Consider the following 14,957-nt stretch of genomic DNA (forward strand, 5'->3'; position numbering starts at 1 on the left):
GAAGATTTCACCCTCAGTTATTTCTTATTATTTAACTTGAAAAGAAATAATTTGATGACAGGACGCTGCCAAAAACAAATTCTTACGAGGGTCTATAAATTGTTAATTAAATGCAGCAAGGCTTAGACTTGTTCAAAGTCGTACTCTATCATATTATTTACAGGCTCTATTTTGGGTGACATTTAAAAAAAAAAAAAAAATTCCTTTGCTATAAATATTGAAAGTTTTTGGCGTTTCGGCTGTTGAAGTGGGAGTGGCGATGGTTCGGATGGTGATAGGGGTGGGGATGGGGTGGTTGAGGATCTGAGAGGTAGCCTATACTGTTAATATTTTTTTGTTGCTATAGGCCTATATTGTATATTTCTCCTGTGATACACTGCCTTACACAGACCCCTTAGTAATTCGCTAATAATGCACGTCCACTTACCAGCTAACCAGTGAAACTCATCTGCTATATAAATTTGTCGTGTTTTATTTCGTGTTGCTATTTTGCCGTGAACCGCAAATTAGCCGTAAGTACTACTATACTGGCGTACGCTCAGTTTATAGTTTACCTCTAAATGAAAAAAAAAAGCCGTTCGTCTTTGAAAGACGTAAAAAGATCTGCTAAAAGGGGCTAAAATGCACTTAACTTTTTGATAGTAGAATTCACTGCTTATTATTTGTCGTCCAGCGAAAATGTCATCTATGAACACGAACCTTTTTATTTTGTTTTCATCTGTAGCAAGACTTTATGTTGCAAACATCACTCGGCAGCAACAGGAGCAATCTGTATACATTTCATTGGGTAATTAAGAACACGTGACAAGAAGTTTAAAAACGATAGGTTGCAACGTTGACTGGTTTATTATATCCGTATTATACACTACTGCCTTGCCTTCTTTCCGTAAGTATCTGCGCGTCAGCTTCGCGCGGGTTTCATTTATTGGCGAGATTTATCCTTGCGAAGCAAGACAGGGAGTTCTCACGTTCTGACGAATTTCTGGTAAGTTTGCTAGGTAGTTTGCTTTATCTTCATTTCTTTTCATTGGAATTCGTAACGTAGGAGATTCATAGATGTATTTTTTTTTAAGTCGGTAAGACTGTAATACTGGGGGAGAGAGAGAGAGAGAGGTGGAGAAATGGGTGGAGTGAGAGAAATTTAAAGGCCTGGGTGGAGAATTTAAACAGGTATTGACCAAAACTAAGAGAAACAACTGACGTGCATGTTTGAAATAACAAAAGGTTTAAAGGAAAGGTAAACAAAAGATCGATATTTCTTATATAATAGAATGCGTATAACTTAACGATATGTTGTGCGTGATGTGTGCGGATTCGTTATTTGTTGATAAACCAACAACACTACAATTTTGCGTACCTTTTTATACCCAACAAACTGAAGAAAAATGTCTTTATCTGTACGATGCATAAATGTGACATATTTAATAAAACTGATCTAAACTACATCCTGGCCATGGGAAGGGATTTGGGGGTAGGTAGAGGTGGTGGGGGGGGGGAGGTGAGGGTGCGTGAATATAGTCAAGTTTCACTTCGTGTATCAACACTTTATTGTAAACCTTAAAAATTGCGTAATTATAGCATAACATAGCTAAATTATATCATAACTATACTGTAGTCTCTGAATTTTCTATAAATTGAATCCCACGAACGGATATGATGAGTATAGCCTACACTTAAAAAGTGTTACACGTTGCAGTGACATTTAATGTTGACAGATTATTCAGATGAAGCAAATGTATGAAGGAAGAATAATAAAATCAATGTTTTCAATAATAAGTGAAAAATGTAAAAGAAGAGCAATAGAGGGAAAAGAATTGACATTTAATGACTGTGAAATTTGAAGTAATGTGTATAGAAGTATATATTCCTACGGCGGCCTACAGTCCCTTTCAATAGAGCTTCATAGAGTTTAACTATCAGCAAAATAAAGCCTGTTAACATGTAGTTGATTTTGCTAATCAAGTAACCCTGAAGATACATTCCTATGTTCTTTTTTATTATTATTTCTTCTTCAATCGTTTTTTTTTTCTCTCATCAAATACAACCTTGAAAAACTTGATTTTAATATGTATCAATGAGAGACGCCCACAGCAGTTGTCAAAAGAAGTTGACAATTTTTTCTTTTCGCGCCAAAAATCCATACTTTATAGTCGCCCCGGGACGGTGTCGTCCTACGCTGAAACATTGAACATAAACGGGATTCTGATAATGGGTAACAAATAGATGATATCTGATACCAATTTTTAGCTTCGAAGTAAGAAACCCATTCATTGAGAAAATAAGGGCTTCATTGATGCAAGGTATATAGTCTTGATTGTTTTCGTGTGCATGAAGAACGAATTCAAACTCTGTGTTATGTCTGAACGAATTGATAACTGAGTTGATAAAGATCGACATTATGTGTACCCTTGTGTACCCATGCATATGTTGGTATAAACTGCTGTTAGATGTTTATATAGTTGTTTATACAAGTCACCTTTAACTATTTCGTATTTTGCGCGCGTCGATTATGTTTTTGCTGTTCATAGCGTTGTTACATCTGGGAGCTAAAACGTTGCGATAAATTCAGTTGTAACATGGTTAGCTAAAGACATGCGCAACGATATGGACACGCGGATCCTTATTATCTTCACTGAGTTCAAACTCGGCCTTTTTGTTTGTTTGTAGCTAAGATCATGTAGTGAGCCCGCTCTCGTACTAGTTCGCATTCTAGCATAGAAGCATTTACTCGAGTACTCACGCTGGTCAATTTGTACTCGAACTCATAATGAGGGCATTTTAGAATAAAATAAGTATACTAGTACAATATTAAGTACTCGCAACATGTGTTGTATTCTTACTCGTGGGGTTGTACTATAGTATTCATAGGGTTGTACTCGTGGGGTTTTACTCTTACTCATGGAGTTTTACCCTTTTAGTCGTGGGGTTGTACTACTCATGGGTTGTACTCTTAGTCATGGGGTTGTACTATAGTATTCATAGGGTTGTACTCGTGGGGTTGTACTCTTACTCATGTGTTGTACTCTTATACTCGTGGGGTTGTACTATAGTATTCATAGGGTTGTACTCGTGGGGTTTTACTCTTACTCATGGAGTTTTACCCTTTTTAGTCGTAGGGTTGTACTCGTTCTCATGTGTTGTACTCTTATACTCGTGGGGCTGTACTATAGTATTGGGGTTGAAGTTGTATTAGTCCGGTAAACTCGTTTGGGTTTATTGCAGTCCCTCTCTCTGTCGTGACTGATCTCGAAATCTAAGGTACACTTCCGTATCTGATACCTTTGGACATTATTAGAACTTCCGGCATTACAATTTTATTCCAAATGATAAGAATTTGCTCGGTAATCGGTACCGTAAATCACACATTTAACTGCTTGTGGATAGCTTGAATGCTGTTCTATATTATAATAAAATGCGGCCTAGTTATGTCTACAATTTGGTCGAACCTCACCTGACTGGCATCTTTTAAACTATACTGAAGTTCATGAAGCAATACTGGAATACAATGCTCATCCTATATTCTCACAATCAAGAGGTGCTTAACATATATATCAGCTGGATGATCATTTCTAACCATGTAGATAGGCAAATCTCGATCAGCGAGGTGCAATAAACTTATTCAAGTGGACCCTTCATGTACTGATAGTCAAACCCTATAGGGGAAAAAATATCATGGAATACTGAAACATTTATTTTACTATTTCATGAATTTTATTTCAGTTTTACCTGAGGCTAGAATATGGTATCACAGCACTTAATATATACCTGTCATAACGCTCAGTTAGTATACTTGGTCATTTTAGAAATGATGCTTCCATTGGCCTTATTTTGTCACATTAATGCTATATATATAAATGTTATATATATATAAATGCTATATATATATATATATATATATATATATATATATATATATATATATATATATATATACATATATATAAATGCTATATATATATATATATATAAATGCTATATATATATGAATGCTATATATATAAATGCTATATATATATAAATGCTATATATATATATATATATATATATATACCAGAAAAATTAACGATTGGTATATTAACCAAAGACAGAACATGTAAGTATATAAAGGCTATACAATCATTATATAGACTGTTGCAAGGTTACTATTTGACGAAAAGATCTCTCCTATTCTATCTTAACGTATTACTAATTACTTATAGGCTATTAGCAAATCAACTCACCAAGCCTCTACATTGATCAATACAATGGGGCACAAAAGAAGAAAAATATCAAAAACTTAAATGTTTAAAGTAGACTGCATCGAATACAAGGGAAGATGCAAATATTACAATATATGACCTCCCCTTGTAAGGTATGGATTATTGATTTCGAGAGAAGAGCTGGATGAAAAGGTTAACTCTTAAGTCTATGATTTGAAGTGCTGTATCGACAACAACAAAGAAAGAAAAAATGGAAGGGTTTTGCCCTTCGTAAAACGTTAAATGTATGGTTTCATGAATGTTTGTAATATATAAGGTCATTCACGGATATAATAACAACCACAAAGTCCCTTTTTTCAACTCTTTTTCTGGTTTTATTTTTGAGTTGGCCTGAGGGTGTTTCCTATAAAGTAGATGTCTCTCTCGATCATCTAATATGAACTGTGAGAATATTTAGCAAGAAACCCTCCATTTTTTACCGCTCTGTCAAATCCACTAGGAAACTGTTCATCATCAAACAGATATGTACGAGGTATAATCTCCATGGCAACCTATTAGAAAAGATGATACTTAGTGTAATTTCTCTAGTCAAACGGAATGTTTGAAAAGAAATAAAACCACATAATATCAAAGTTTAATGCTTCTTATATACATATATATATCGATGCCTCATCCCTAGCTATTTGCACGCCGAAAATACCAAAGCAAGAAACATCATAAATTGACAGATATATACAAAACGAATTCCTTACAGGGTGAAAATCTACACTAAAACAAAAGGAATGAATCGCAACTTTGGAACGCCATTAATGCAAAATCAGAACATGAAAGTTAAAACCACAAAACATGTCAGGCGTCAATGAGACAAACCCCCTCCCCCATATTGATTAGGATATAATGTTTACACATCGGACGCATGGAAGACAGAACGGGTGGGATGGATGAGGGGGTGGGGTGATGTTGATGATGGGCGGGAAGGTACCATATCCTGCCGGTGAAAATACCAATATAATACTATAAAACATAATAATGTCACACCTTTTCTCTTGAAGTTTGTAAGTTCTGTTTTGGTGGTGAAATAAATATCTATCCCCAATTCACACCCTGCTGCTCACCACCCCTCCCCCTCCCCACCCCTCCATACACTTCAATCGCATTTCATTAATGTGATTCAGCCATTACAACTTTGAAAGACTCATTCAGGGATGTGCGGGAAATGTGATCATAGCTAGACTTTTCAGAATTTTGCTTGCAGTTTCCAAGTTATAGTTTTCTATTCATTCCCCGTAAAACAGACTAATCCCTTTGTCACGCTTACTTCATAAGTTTTAACCAAGGTTTTATCATAGCAGCATACCGATCCCCTGTTTTCACTTTATACATATATGAATTTTGGACGAAACGCCTGCGTACTATATGTTTCATGCCAGTTTATGAAAGACCATTTTTTATATGAAAATGTCACGTCAAAGAAATAAATATATCAAGTGTATAGTCATAATTAACGCTATATACTGCTCATACTTAGCAAAGAGTGCTATATTAAAACAACCATATACCACCGAGCAATGTAAACACATCCCGGATGTGACGTCAGCTTTGCATCAAGCAACTGGAGGGAAAAAAGAACAATGTTTGACTAGCTTCAGTCTATTAAACTGGGTTGGCAGTTTCTTGCGCCTTTTGAAATGTATTTGAAATCTTTAAGTAGAATCATATAAGTTTTTACATTGAATGATATTGATTTTTAAAGTGAACGAACGGCTTTTCTAATGTCCATGTGCCAACGTTGTCTGCCGGATATCAACCAGAGAAGACGACATTTGCTGGTTGTTGATGTGGTTCGTTGAAGTAAAGTGTTCGATACTATATATGCAGCAATATATAAAAAGAAGTAACAATATAATTCTTATTTTAATATACCATTGTACCATGTAATACGATATGCAACACATTTTTGTGGTCGTCTTATATTATATATTATATGATACGATATTATTGTATGATACTATGTGAATCGGGTGCTCCTGCACACACACACAAAGTCAAGTAGTGTTTGGTCTCGTATCTCTCTAACAAAACTGTTAGGTTCATTAATTAGCTGTTCGACAGACCATTACCGATGGTATATATGCTGGTCCCTTGTCTCAGGGATTAATGTTTAATTAACACCTCAGTGCTTGCTGTGCTGGTTATGAGTTCTCATGAAGCAGAGGGATAATACACATGTACTATACAAGAGTCCAAAACAAGTCAATCTTAAAAGTGCCTTCAGACAATTTCGCAATTCAAAACAGCAACAACAACAACAAAATAATAAATAATAAAATAGTAAATGAATCTAAATAAAATATGATTGTTTTTCCGATTACGTTTTTCATTCAAAGTCTGTGTCCTCTTCTAAGATGCAACTAACATCACAGCGTTTAAATTAAACTTTCCAAACGCACAACACCCGCCCCGCCCCTTTCCTTTTCCACACCCTTTTTCCTGCTTTAATAACCTTTGACATTTAACCTGTGACCCTATGACGTCATAAGTCACGTGCGCATTACAACCATGCCCAGACATGCACCCACCAAACGTGGTGCCCATCAGCATTACGGTTGAGTATATACGCAAACACACATACAATACATGCACATACACATTACTTTTTAGACCGTAACACCAAATGTAAAAGGATACGTCTACCCAATGTTATCGTGGTACCCACATGTGGTATACACTTTAATTACACACTAGAGCAGTAAATATTTAAGTTCATTCCATTAAGAAGTGTGAGCAACTTAAAGACCACGTTTGTACAACTTGTCAATGATTAACTGTATGTCACCCCCACACCCCCCACCTCCACCCCACCCACCCCCCCAGAACATTATACAAGAAGTTAAGGGTGAGATAATCAACACCGGGTCCATGCTTGTGTTGAATTTCATTTTTTTATAGAGGTTTATAAATTTCCACTTCTCAGACATTCCTGCCATAATTCCGATAAACTCGAATCACTGTTTTACCAACTATCAAACAAAAGCGAAAGCTGATATCCATGTTACTTTCTTCTGACATTAAATGCACTTTTTTAACGAAGGTTTTCAGCAAAATATGATCTTTCGGGCGGTATCGGTTACTTTTTAAATGTCATTTTTGGTAAATCCGCTATGGTTAAGGATGATAAATGTATCTTTTGAGAGAGAGAGATAGAGGGGGGGGGGGGGGGAGAGAAACAGACAGACAGAGCCGCATATTGTTCAAAGAGAAATGTGAATCAAGAGAGTTTGGATGCGAAACTTGACTTTCAAGATACACATTGTTGTTGGCTTGTAACTTATCGATACTTTGACCAAACCGTGTAGTACTCACTAATAAACTGGACACCCTCTAGCTCAATAAGAGATCTGTGGTTACACTAGCAATTTTGGCCAGCTTCTTAAATGAGATTATTGAACCACTCAGGCCAATACAATTTTTATTTTCTGACAACCCCTTTAAGTTTAATGATAATTCTATAATATCGTTCATGCAGGGGCGATTTGGTGATTTAAACTGTTTAGTATTGCCACGTATACCGTGTCTTCCTTCAGGAACCGCGAAGTCGTCTTTGTGAAAAACCGAAACAAGTGCCCCTTTTAAATTAATGAAAAGTAGAATTTTCGGTTCTGGTAATTAAAAGAGTGCCCTTTTGTTATTTACAAGATGACCTTTTGTTCAGAAATATTATTTCAAAAAATTAGTAATTAGAAAAGGGCCCGTTTTGTTCAGAACCATTCACACATTTCGTGGTACAGAATGTACAGAGGGCCCCAAAGTTTTTCGGGACATTTTTTAACGTTTCTGATTCAAATCAATGTCAAATGCACATCAGCCCTTTGAAGTTGTGTCCCCACCCCCACCCCCACCCCTCTCCTCCCAGAGACTGAGCAGTGTCTTCCGCCTCCTCTGTCTTCGTCGACTATGATACCTCAATATTGTGGGTAATTTCAACACAAAAACGCAAAGATAATCCTTAAAGAATCATTCCAACTATGTCTTTTATGTATGTATATTAGAAGCTACACCAAACGAAATTAAACAAGTTTATCACAACTGATAATGATTTTGCTCCAGATTCCTCTCTATACATGTTATCCCTTTTTTACACCAAATCATTGTCATTTCTCAGTCTAATCTCATCCGGCGAAAATGTCTTCTTCGTGTGAAATTCACAGATCGACAATCAATTGAGCTAATGGTGTTGTTCACCCCATTTTGATTACATCTCAACGTAAAATTTGTGATTACACGCACGGTGACGTTAACAACCACCAAGAAGTAGCATTATTTATTAACAAATGACACGTTATAAAACGGGGTATTGGTCTAATCAAGAATGACTGTTGACGAATGAGGCAGTTATTATTATCTGTGATTAGTCATTTACTTGAGGGACATAAAATACCATATGTTAACCTATTGAATAAAATAATAACACATACCGTCAATAATTGTGGGTGTTTGAACGGCTATTTATAGTTTAAGCGTAGAATATATAGATAGTACTAGGGAAGTTGAAACTACAATCTTAGGAAGAAAAAATACGTGAACGAAATGTTATCTGATCATACAAACTAGTCAGACATATACTGAAAAACCTTCCTCTCCCCCTTCCCCCTCCCCTCCCACCCTCGTCCTACCCCTGTCTCCCACCCCATATGTTACATGTGCCTGAATAGGAGACCTTACATGACCCGGTTTGGATTCATTTTGACCAACCGTTCGACGATAGTTGACAAACGTTATCCAGTGAAACCTATCTTTTCTTACTCTATATATAGTTTACTTCGATTAGACGTTAAATGCGATTAGTCCTCCAAAATGGTCTGCTATATATTCTCTATGTAAAAAGCACATGTGTAGTACTTAAAAATGTATAAGTTTTTAATTTTATTTACTGTAAAACCTGTTAGTATATCATGGCTGTTTCAGGAATGACCAGGGTTACTGAAACCCTACTTTTATATTTTATATCATCAAAGCCAGGGCACCAGAATCGATGAAACTAAAGCATATCGTTTCGAAATGAAATATACAATTCATAGGAGCAAAATCAGTTACGATTTTTGGCCTTGAATCCCGTATACAAAACGTTGCATGTTTATGTACGTGAGTGTAGCCTCGCTGGGTGCGGAGATTACTTTTCTCGTCCAAAATTATGGAATAGACTGCCAGAAAATATGAAGACTAAAAGTCAGTATGAAACATGTATGAATATCCTGAAACTCCCACCCCCTCCTGTCCCCCCCCCCTCCCCACCAACACCTCCGTTTTGTGACGCATATATTTACAGTGATTTATGCTTCAGCGCCTTAGAGCATTTTGATTATGTTTCATTTTCGGCGTTTTATAAATTTTATTGATTGATTGAATCCTTGTTTGCTTGCTTGCTTCATATGCTTACCTACTTACTTGATTAATTAATTGTTTGGTTGATTGATGAAATAAAGCAATGAACACTAACATTAAGACAATAATGTTATTAACTGGATAACAACTCGCCATCGAGGTAGTAAACAGATGAATTTATCCTACATGCAAATAATTTAGTCCAAGTGAAGGGAGTTCATCCTATAAATGTGGCTTTTGTCAACGTAACACAAAGTTAAAACCCTACAGAAAAAAAATCATCCTTCAAGAATTTACTTACAAGCGCTAAGAAAGTTTCCCTTGATCGTTTAGAGAGGAGAGATCCTAATCTTTTGTTAAACACCTCGACTTAAATCAAAACTCTTTCCAAATCCTCCAAACGAAGATGTCTTCGTCAGTAAAGGGTTTGTATTCCTTTCCCGGAGACGATTCCCCCCTTTGCTGAACAACTCGCTTGGTTTTTTTTAACTTGTTTTCAGGAGTTTATAGATGCCTCGGGACATTCGAGCTGAATTTTAATACTCTTTGACTCTGAAATTAATGCAACGTCACATTCGGTCCGAGTTTCTGTCGAGAAACCAGAGAATGACTTCCTAAGATGCCAAATTGAATCATCTCACAAAGATAGCCGGCAAATATGTTAGAAATTAATAGATAAACGGTCACGTGGGTTGGCTTTAACGTCTCATGATATTTGGATTTTGTTTCTTTGTGTTGACTCTTGTGCGTTCTTTCATGATTCAAGCCAACTTAACCTTCAAGAACAAAAGGAAGTGTTAAGTTTTGATTGTAAGTATAATATTGTGCAAAAACAGGTTCGTGGAATTATGGGCAAATTATAAACTTTACCCTCCCTTCTGCAGACTTCATTCGATATTCCAAGCAAAAGGTTTAAAACACATCAAGTGTTGCATTGTCCACTTGAAGGATATGCGGAACAGGTTTGATTACTTTCGTATAAACTAATCCCCCCTCTTGCCCCTTCCACCCCCTAAACTACAGTTAAACAATAACGCCCTTTTCGCCGAGAGGTGTTCAAAGTGAGGCTGCTATCTGAAGCATGGAAGTACGTGAAATTAATCTCTCAAGTGATAAATTCAAGATTAATATTTAACTATACCACAGAGAAAAAGAAGCTAGCACAAATTCTGAGAAGACAATGCATTCTAATCTACATATACAATTCTAGGCGAAAGACTTTGTTGTCAACACCATGCTGAAACGATCAAAATAATTGGCATTTTGGGACAAAAGTGAAATTACTTCTGTGCATGAGTTCACACTGAACAATGCTGCAGTTGTAATGTGCGGGAAAGACATCTGAGCTATACTGCGGAGTGCATTAAGGCTGTATCATGTTGCCAAAATAAAATAAACCAGCTGTCTTTAACTTTAATTTCTCATTTCCATAAGAGAGAATGTAAAATTGATATGTAATCCTGAATCTACAGGGTTGCGTGTGTGTTTGTGTGTGATTGATGAGAAATGCTTTTCAAAATCTAAAAATCCCGAAAACGTGATAACGTGAAATATTGGAAAATAATCATGGACATCTTATATCCATTTGTAATGCAAGCATGGCCTCTGATCATAAAGTTACAGTCGAATATTTTTTGTTGTTGTAATTATTATTATTCATCTTTCTTGTTAAGAACGATCCTGCTACATCCCAGTTCGACATGTCATCAATAGTATCTGCTTCCTTTCCCTACCTCTCAATTCATCTTTCTATCGCTGCCAGATAAATATTATGTTCGTGAAGAGCTTCTCCATCTTTGTCCGTTAAAGGAATATATACTAGATCTTTACCTTATAGGGTAACCCAGTGTAAAAGGCCAATCTGTACGTGCGTTTTGATAACATATGCGTTTGATAATATATGCGTTTGATAATATAAGCGTTTGATAATATATGCGTTTGATAATATATGCGCTTGATAATATAACTAGATTGATCTTAATGATAACGTTACCCGCATTGATGAAGGCCTCTCATTTAATGCTATATTTTCAGTTAAGTTGATACACCTTATTCTAGAAGATTTGTGGATATTATTATCAATAGTTGTATACCAGGTAAAGTTATCATCAATAGGTAAAGTTATATTATCAACACCCGTATGACTCTCATCAATATGACAAACGTCATTCCCAATCGGGTAACGTTATCTTCAATATCTACATGATCATCAACATGGGTAAAATTATTATCAACATGGGTAAAATTGTCAATGCGGCAAAGATAACATCAAAATGGATATTATCATCAATATGGGTGAAGTAATCATCAGTGCATGGGTAAGGTCATCGTCAGTGTTGAAATTGTCATCAGTTTAGGTGAAGTTATTATCAACAACATGTGTACTTCCACCAATATGGGCATTATCATCAATATGGGTACTATCAGCAGTTAAATTAACATCTGAATATTCCCTATCACTGAAGGGCCTCTTAACCGTTTAATCCAGAAAGTTTCGATTCCCAAATATATTACATAATGTTATACTGTACATTTGCAAATATTTTATGTTTTATCTATACCGAATGAAAGCAAGGGCGTAGGAACCGGGGGGCTGGGGAGCGCCAGCCCCCCCCCCCAGTGAAAAATATGGAGGGCGGAAGTATCATTCCGCCCCCCCCCCCGCTTCGCAAGTCAGAAAACCCCTTTTTCATTTCCAAATGAGAAAAAAATCTCATTTGGAGCACCAAATTGCATCTAAGGCCAGGTGAAAATGCCAAAAAAATCCAAAGGGGAGGGGGACACACCCTCCTCTTAGACCCCTCCCCCAGGCCGTCCATCAGTCTTCAGCCCCCCCCCCACTCAAAAGTACCTTCCTACGCCACTGAATGAAAGTAACAGCTTATGTTGCCAGGTACCTAATCTTTCAAGGAACTGTAAAGTGTGCATGATGGCCGGCAGATTCTGTTAAAATTTGACGCAAACTTTAGTTTTAATATGCTGTAGCAATGTTGTAATAGTACTTCACCGTTTGGCAAAATTTTTAGCGTTAAATAACCACCTGGAATTTGCATTTTAATGCCAATAGTATGCCATATGAGAGCCAAGATATGAATGCATTTTTTTTTAAATTAACTACCTTCAGATGTCCCATTCGTGACGTGAGTGAATTATTTTACATATTGAATGGTACTTGAGTTTTTCTTTTTCAAGGCGACACAATTATATATATTAAATAGTATGCCTTATCATATGATGCGGCCAGCGTTACTGAATAATATTATTGTTCCCTTAAAAATTGTCTTCATATTATGATATTTAAATACCTTTTGAACGCCATCCGTGCCTTTTTTCAAGCACCAATGTGTCCAGTTATATATCACCAAGGGATGCGGGATTACCAGGGGTCAAGTGGAGGGGGGGGGGGATTTTGAAAGACCGCTGTGTGTAAGCATTTTCTCTTCTTCTTTCCTAATCGAAAGTGGTTTCTTTTTAAATATTGTTTGTTTCGTCACTTCAGTCCAAGCGAGAATATACTCAAATGATACACTTGAGTGTCAAGTTACATATGAGGATTGAATACTCGTTATCTGAAAACATTTTTTTTTTTTCTGTTTTTGACGAACAAACAATATACACCAGAAACATTAAAATTTTATTGACACTGTTTAACACTTGTATGAGTGAAACGTATAATGCTATAACAAGGTACCTGAAATATTGATATTCCATATGATTCCGTATACTCAGGAAGGAACGAGTTTGTGGGTATGGGGGGTGTGGTGGTCATTGCGCATGCTCACCCCCCCCCCCCCAAACACACATACATCCACTTCACGTCCTATGTAAGTAATGAATGTGTATGGTTACTAAATGTACCTATTTTAGTTCCCATATCTAGTGAAGTAGACCGAGTTTTCAAAACTTTTGCTTGACCCCAAATTTTGGTGCATTTTATCAAGTTGGGGGTTATTCTACCCTTGAAACGTCTTCGTAACATCATAAATTGTAAAGTCCAACACTTCAAAGGTCATGCCTTTATAACACGTTAACACGAACGCAACATATGGGATATTGTTAATCACATTTGACAGCGAAACGACTTGAGTAAGTCCAATGACGTTTTTAATCACTTCCCTGGTATAGATGGATACAACTTTAACAGTTTTCTTGTTCGTTTTTTTGCTAGCCGATTTGTCTCCGAAATAAAACACACAATAAGATGGGAGTCCAATAACCACAAAGTGTTTCTGTTTCTCTCTAATTTCGATAAAATCTCTGACAAGATCTTACAAAAACCTACAAGATTCGATCCTTCCTTTTTTTGTACCTTAGATTTATTGCCTTAATTGACCATTACTGGGAGAGAAGGGAGCTGGAATGTTTTTTTTTTCTTGGAGGTTTATAAACTGAGGGTCAACGACCCGGAGAGGTTTTGGAATCAAGATACAACGATATTACCGATACCTTCATTATGTGAACGATGGATCATTCAGAATTTGTATTGGAACAATGGTAGAACAGTAATTATTCATTAGAAGGGGGAAAAAAAACCGTATTTGATATTGAAGGTGGCGGGGAGGGGGGGGGGGGAGATAAAGCTGTATATTGAAAGTTGCTTTACCATGATCCAAAGTGGAAAGAATTGAATTTTCGTTTCAAAATTCGAAAGAGGGTATATTTAGCGGTGATGAAACCTGTTTAGGCTATCGTTAACGCAGTAAAATAGGAACTTGAGAGGTGTGTGGAGGGGGTGGGGGTGGAGGTATATAGGCAGAAGTTGAAACCAAATCTCGAGTTTGCTTTTCTGATCGCACACCAAGTACTTGAGCATTTTATTTCTGTTTGTTTTTGCTTTAATCCAAAATAGTGAACTAAGTAAACACAGTCATTATTTTTTTTTATTTTGAGGACATTAATGTTATTCTCGTGAAACTTTGGCAACTCTACAGGCCTGAAGAGAGGTAGTCTAGAATGGAGTGGGATAATGGGGGTGGGGAGGGGATGGGGAAGTATATCCCCTGAACCCTACTTCAAGGATGGGGTCATGGAAATATAAATACATGCTCACCCCGCCCCCTCACACCCCGCCCCTGACCCCTTCCCCCCACCCTCGCCTCTCCCTTCTCCTATTGATCATTCTCCGACTCGTCCCTTCCCTGAAACATTGATCCATTCAATAAGACACCGTGTCACTATTTGATGAATAATGTTTTCGGTTCTCCGACCAAACACATTTTGATTCAGAGGAACGATTTCAGAAGATGTTTTCCCTTTGGCAATGTTCGCTTCAATCTTCGGATACATTTTCTTCAACTGTCAATGTTTCTTAACATTTTTTGATTAAATGTTGCGAGACATTAACATTACTTTATTGAGGCATTTAAGAATGTCATA

The 14,957-nt window shown here is 36.7% G+C and overlaps 2 protein-coding genes across 5 annotated transcripts in view; one reads left to right on the forward strand and one right to left on the reverse strand.

The window, feature by feature from the left end:
• LOC139961328 (apicoplast pyruvate carrier 1-like) overlaps nucleotides 1-14,957 on the reverse strand; it is an 82,730-nt gene that overhangs the window by 44,818 nt on the left and 22,955 nt on the right. The gene's annotated exons all lie outside the window — the stretch shown is intronic.
• Nucleotides 1-14,957, forward strand: part of LOC139961314 (vesicular inhibitory amino acid transporter-like) — a 68,274-nt gene that overhangs the window by 21,137 nt on the left and 32,180 nt on the right. Inside the window, exon 1 of one of the 2 annotated variants that reach the window (XM_071960446.1) lies at nucleotides 501-985. The exons of the other annotated variant lie outside the window; for it this stretch is intronic. The gene's annotated coding sequence lies outside the window, so the exon portion shown is untranslated. Of the gene's footprint in view, nucleotides 1-500; nucleotides 986-14,957 lie in introns of those variants that run through there. 2 annotated transcript variants of the gene reach the window in all.

This window comes from Apostichopus japonicus, chromosome 3, assembly GCF_037975245.1.
Source record: "Apostichopus japonicus isolate 1M-3 chromosome 3, ASM3797524v1, whole genome shotgun sequence".
Taxonomy (NCBI): Eukaryota; Metazoa; Echinodermata; class Holothuroidea; order Aspidochirotida; family Stichopodidae; genus Apostichopus; species Apostichopus japonicus.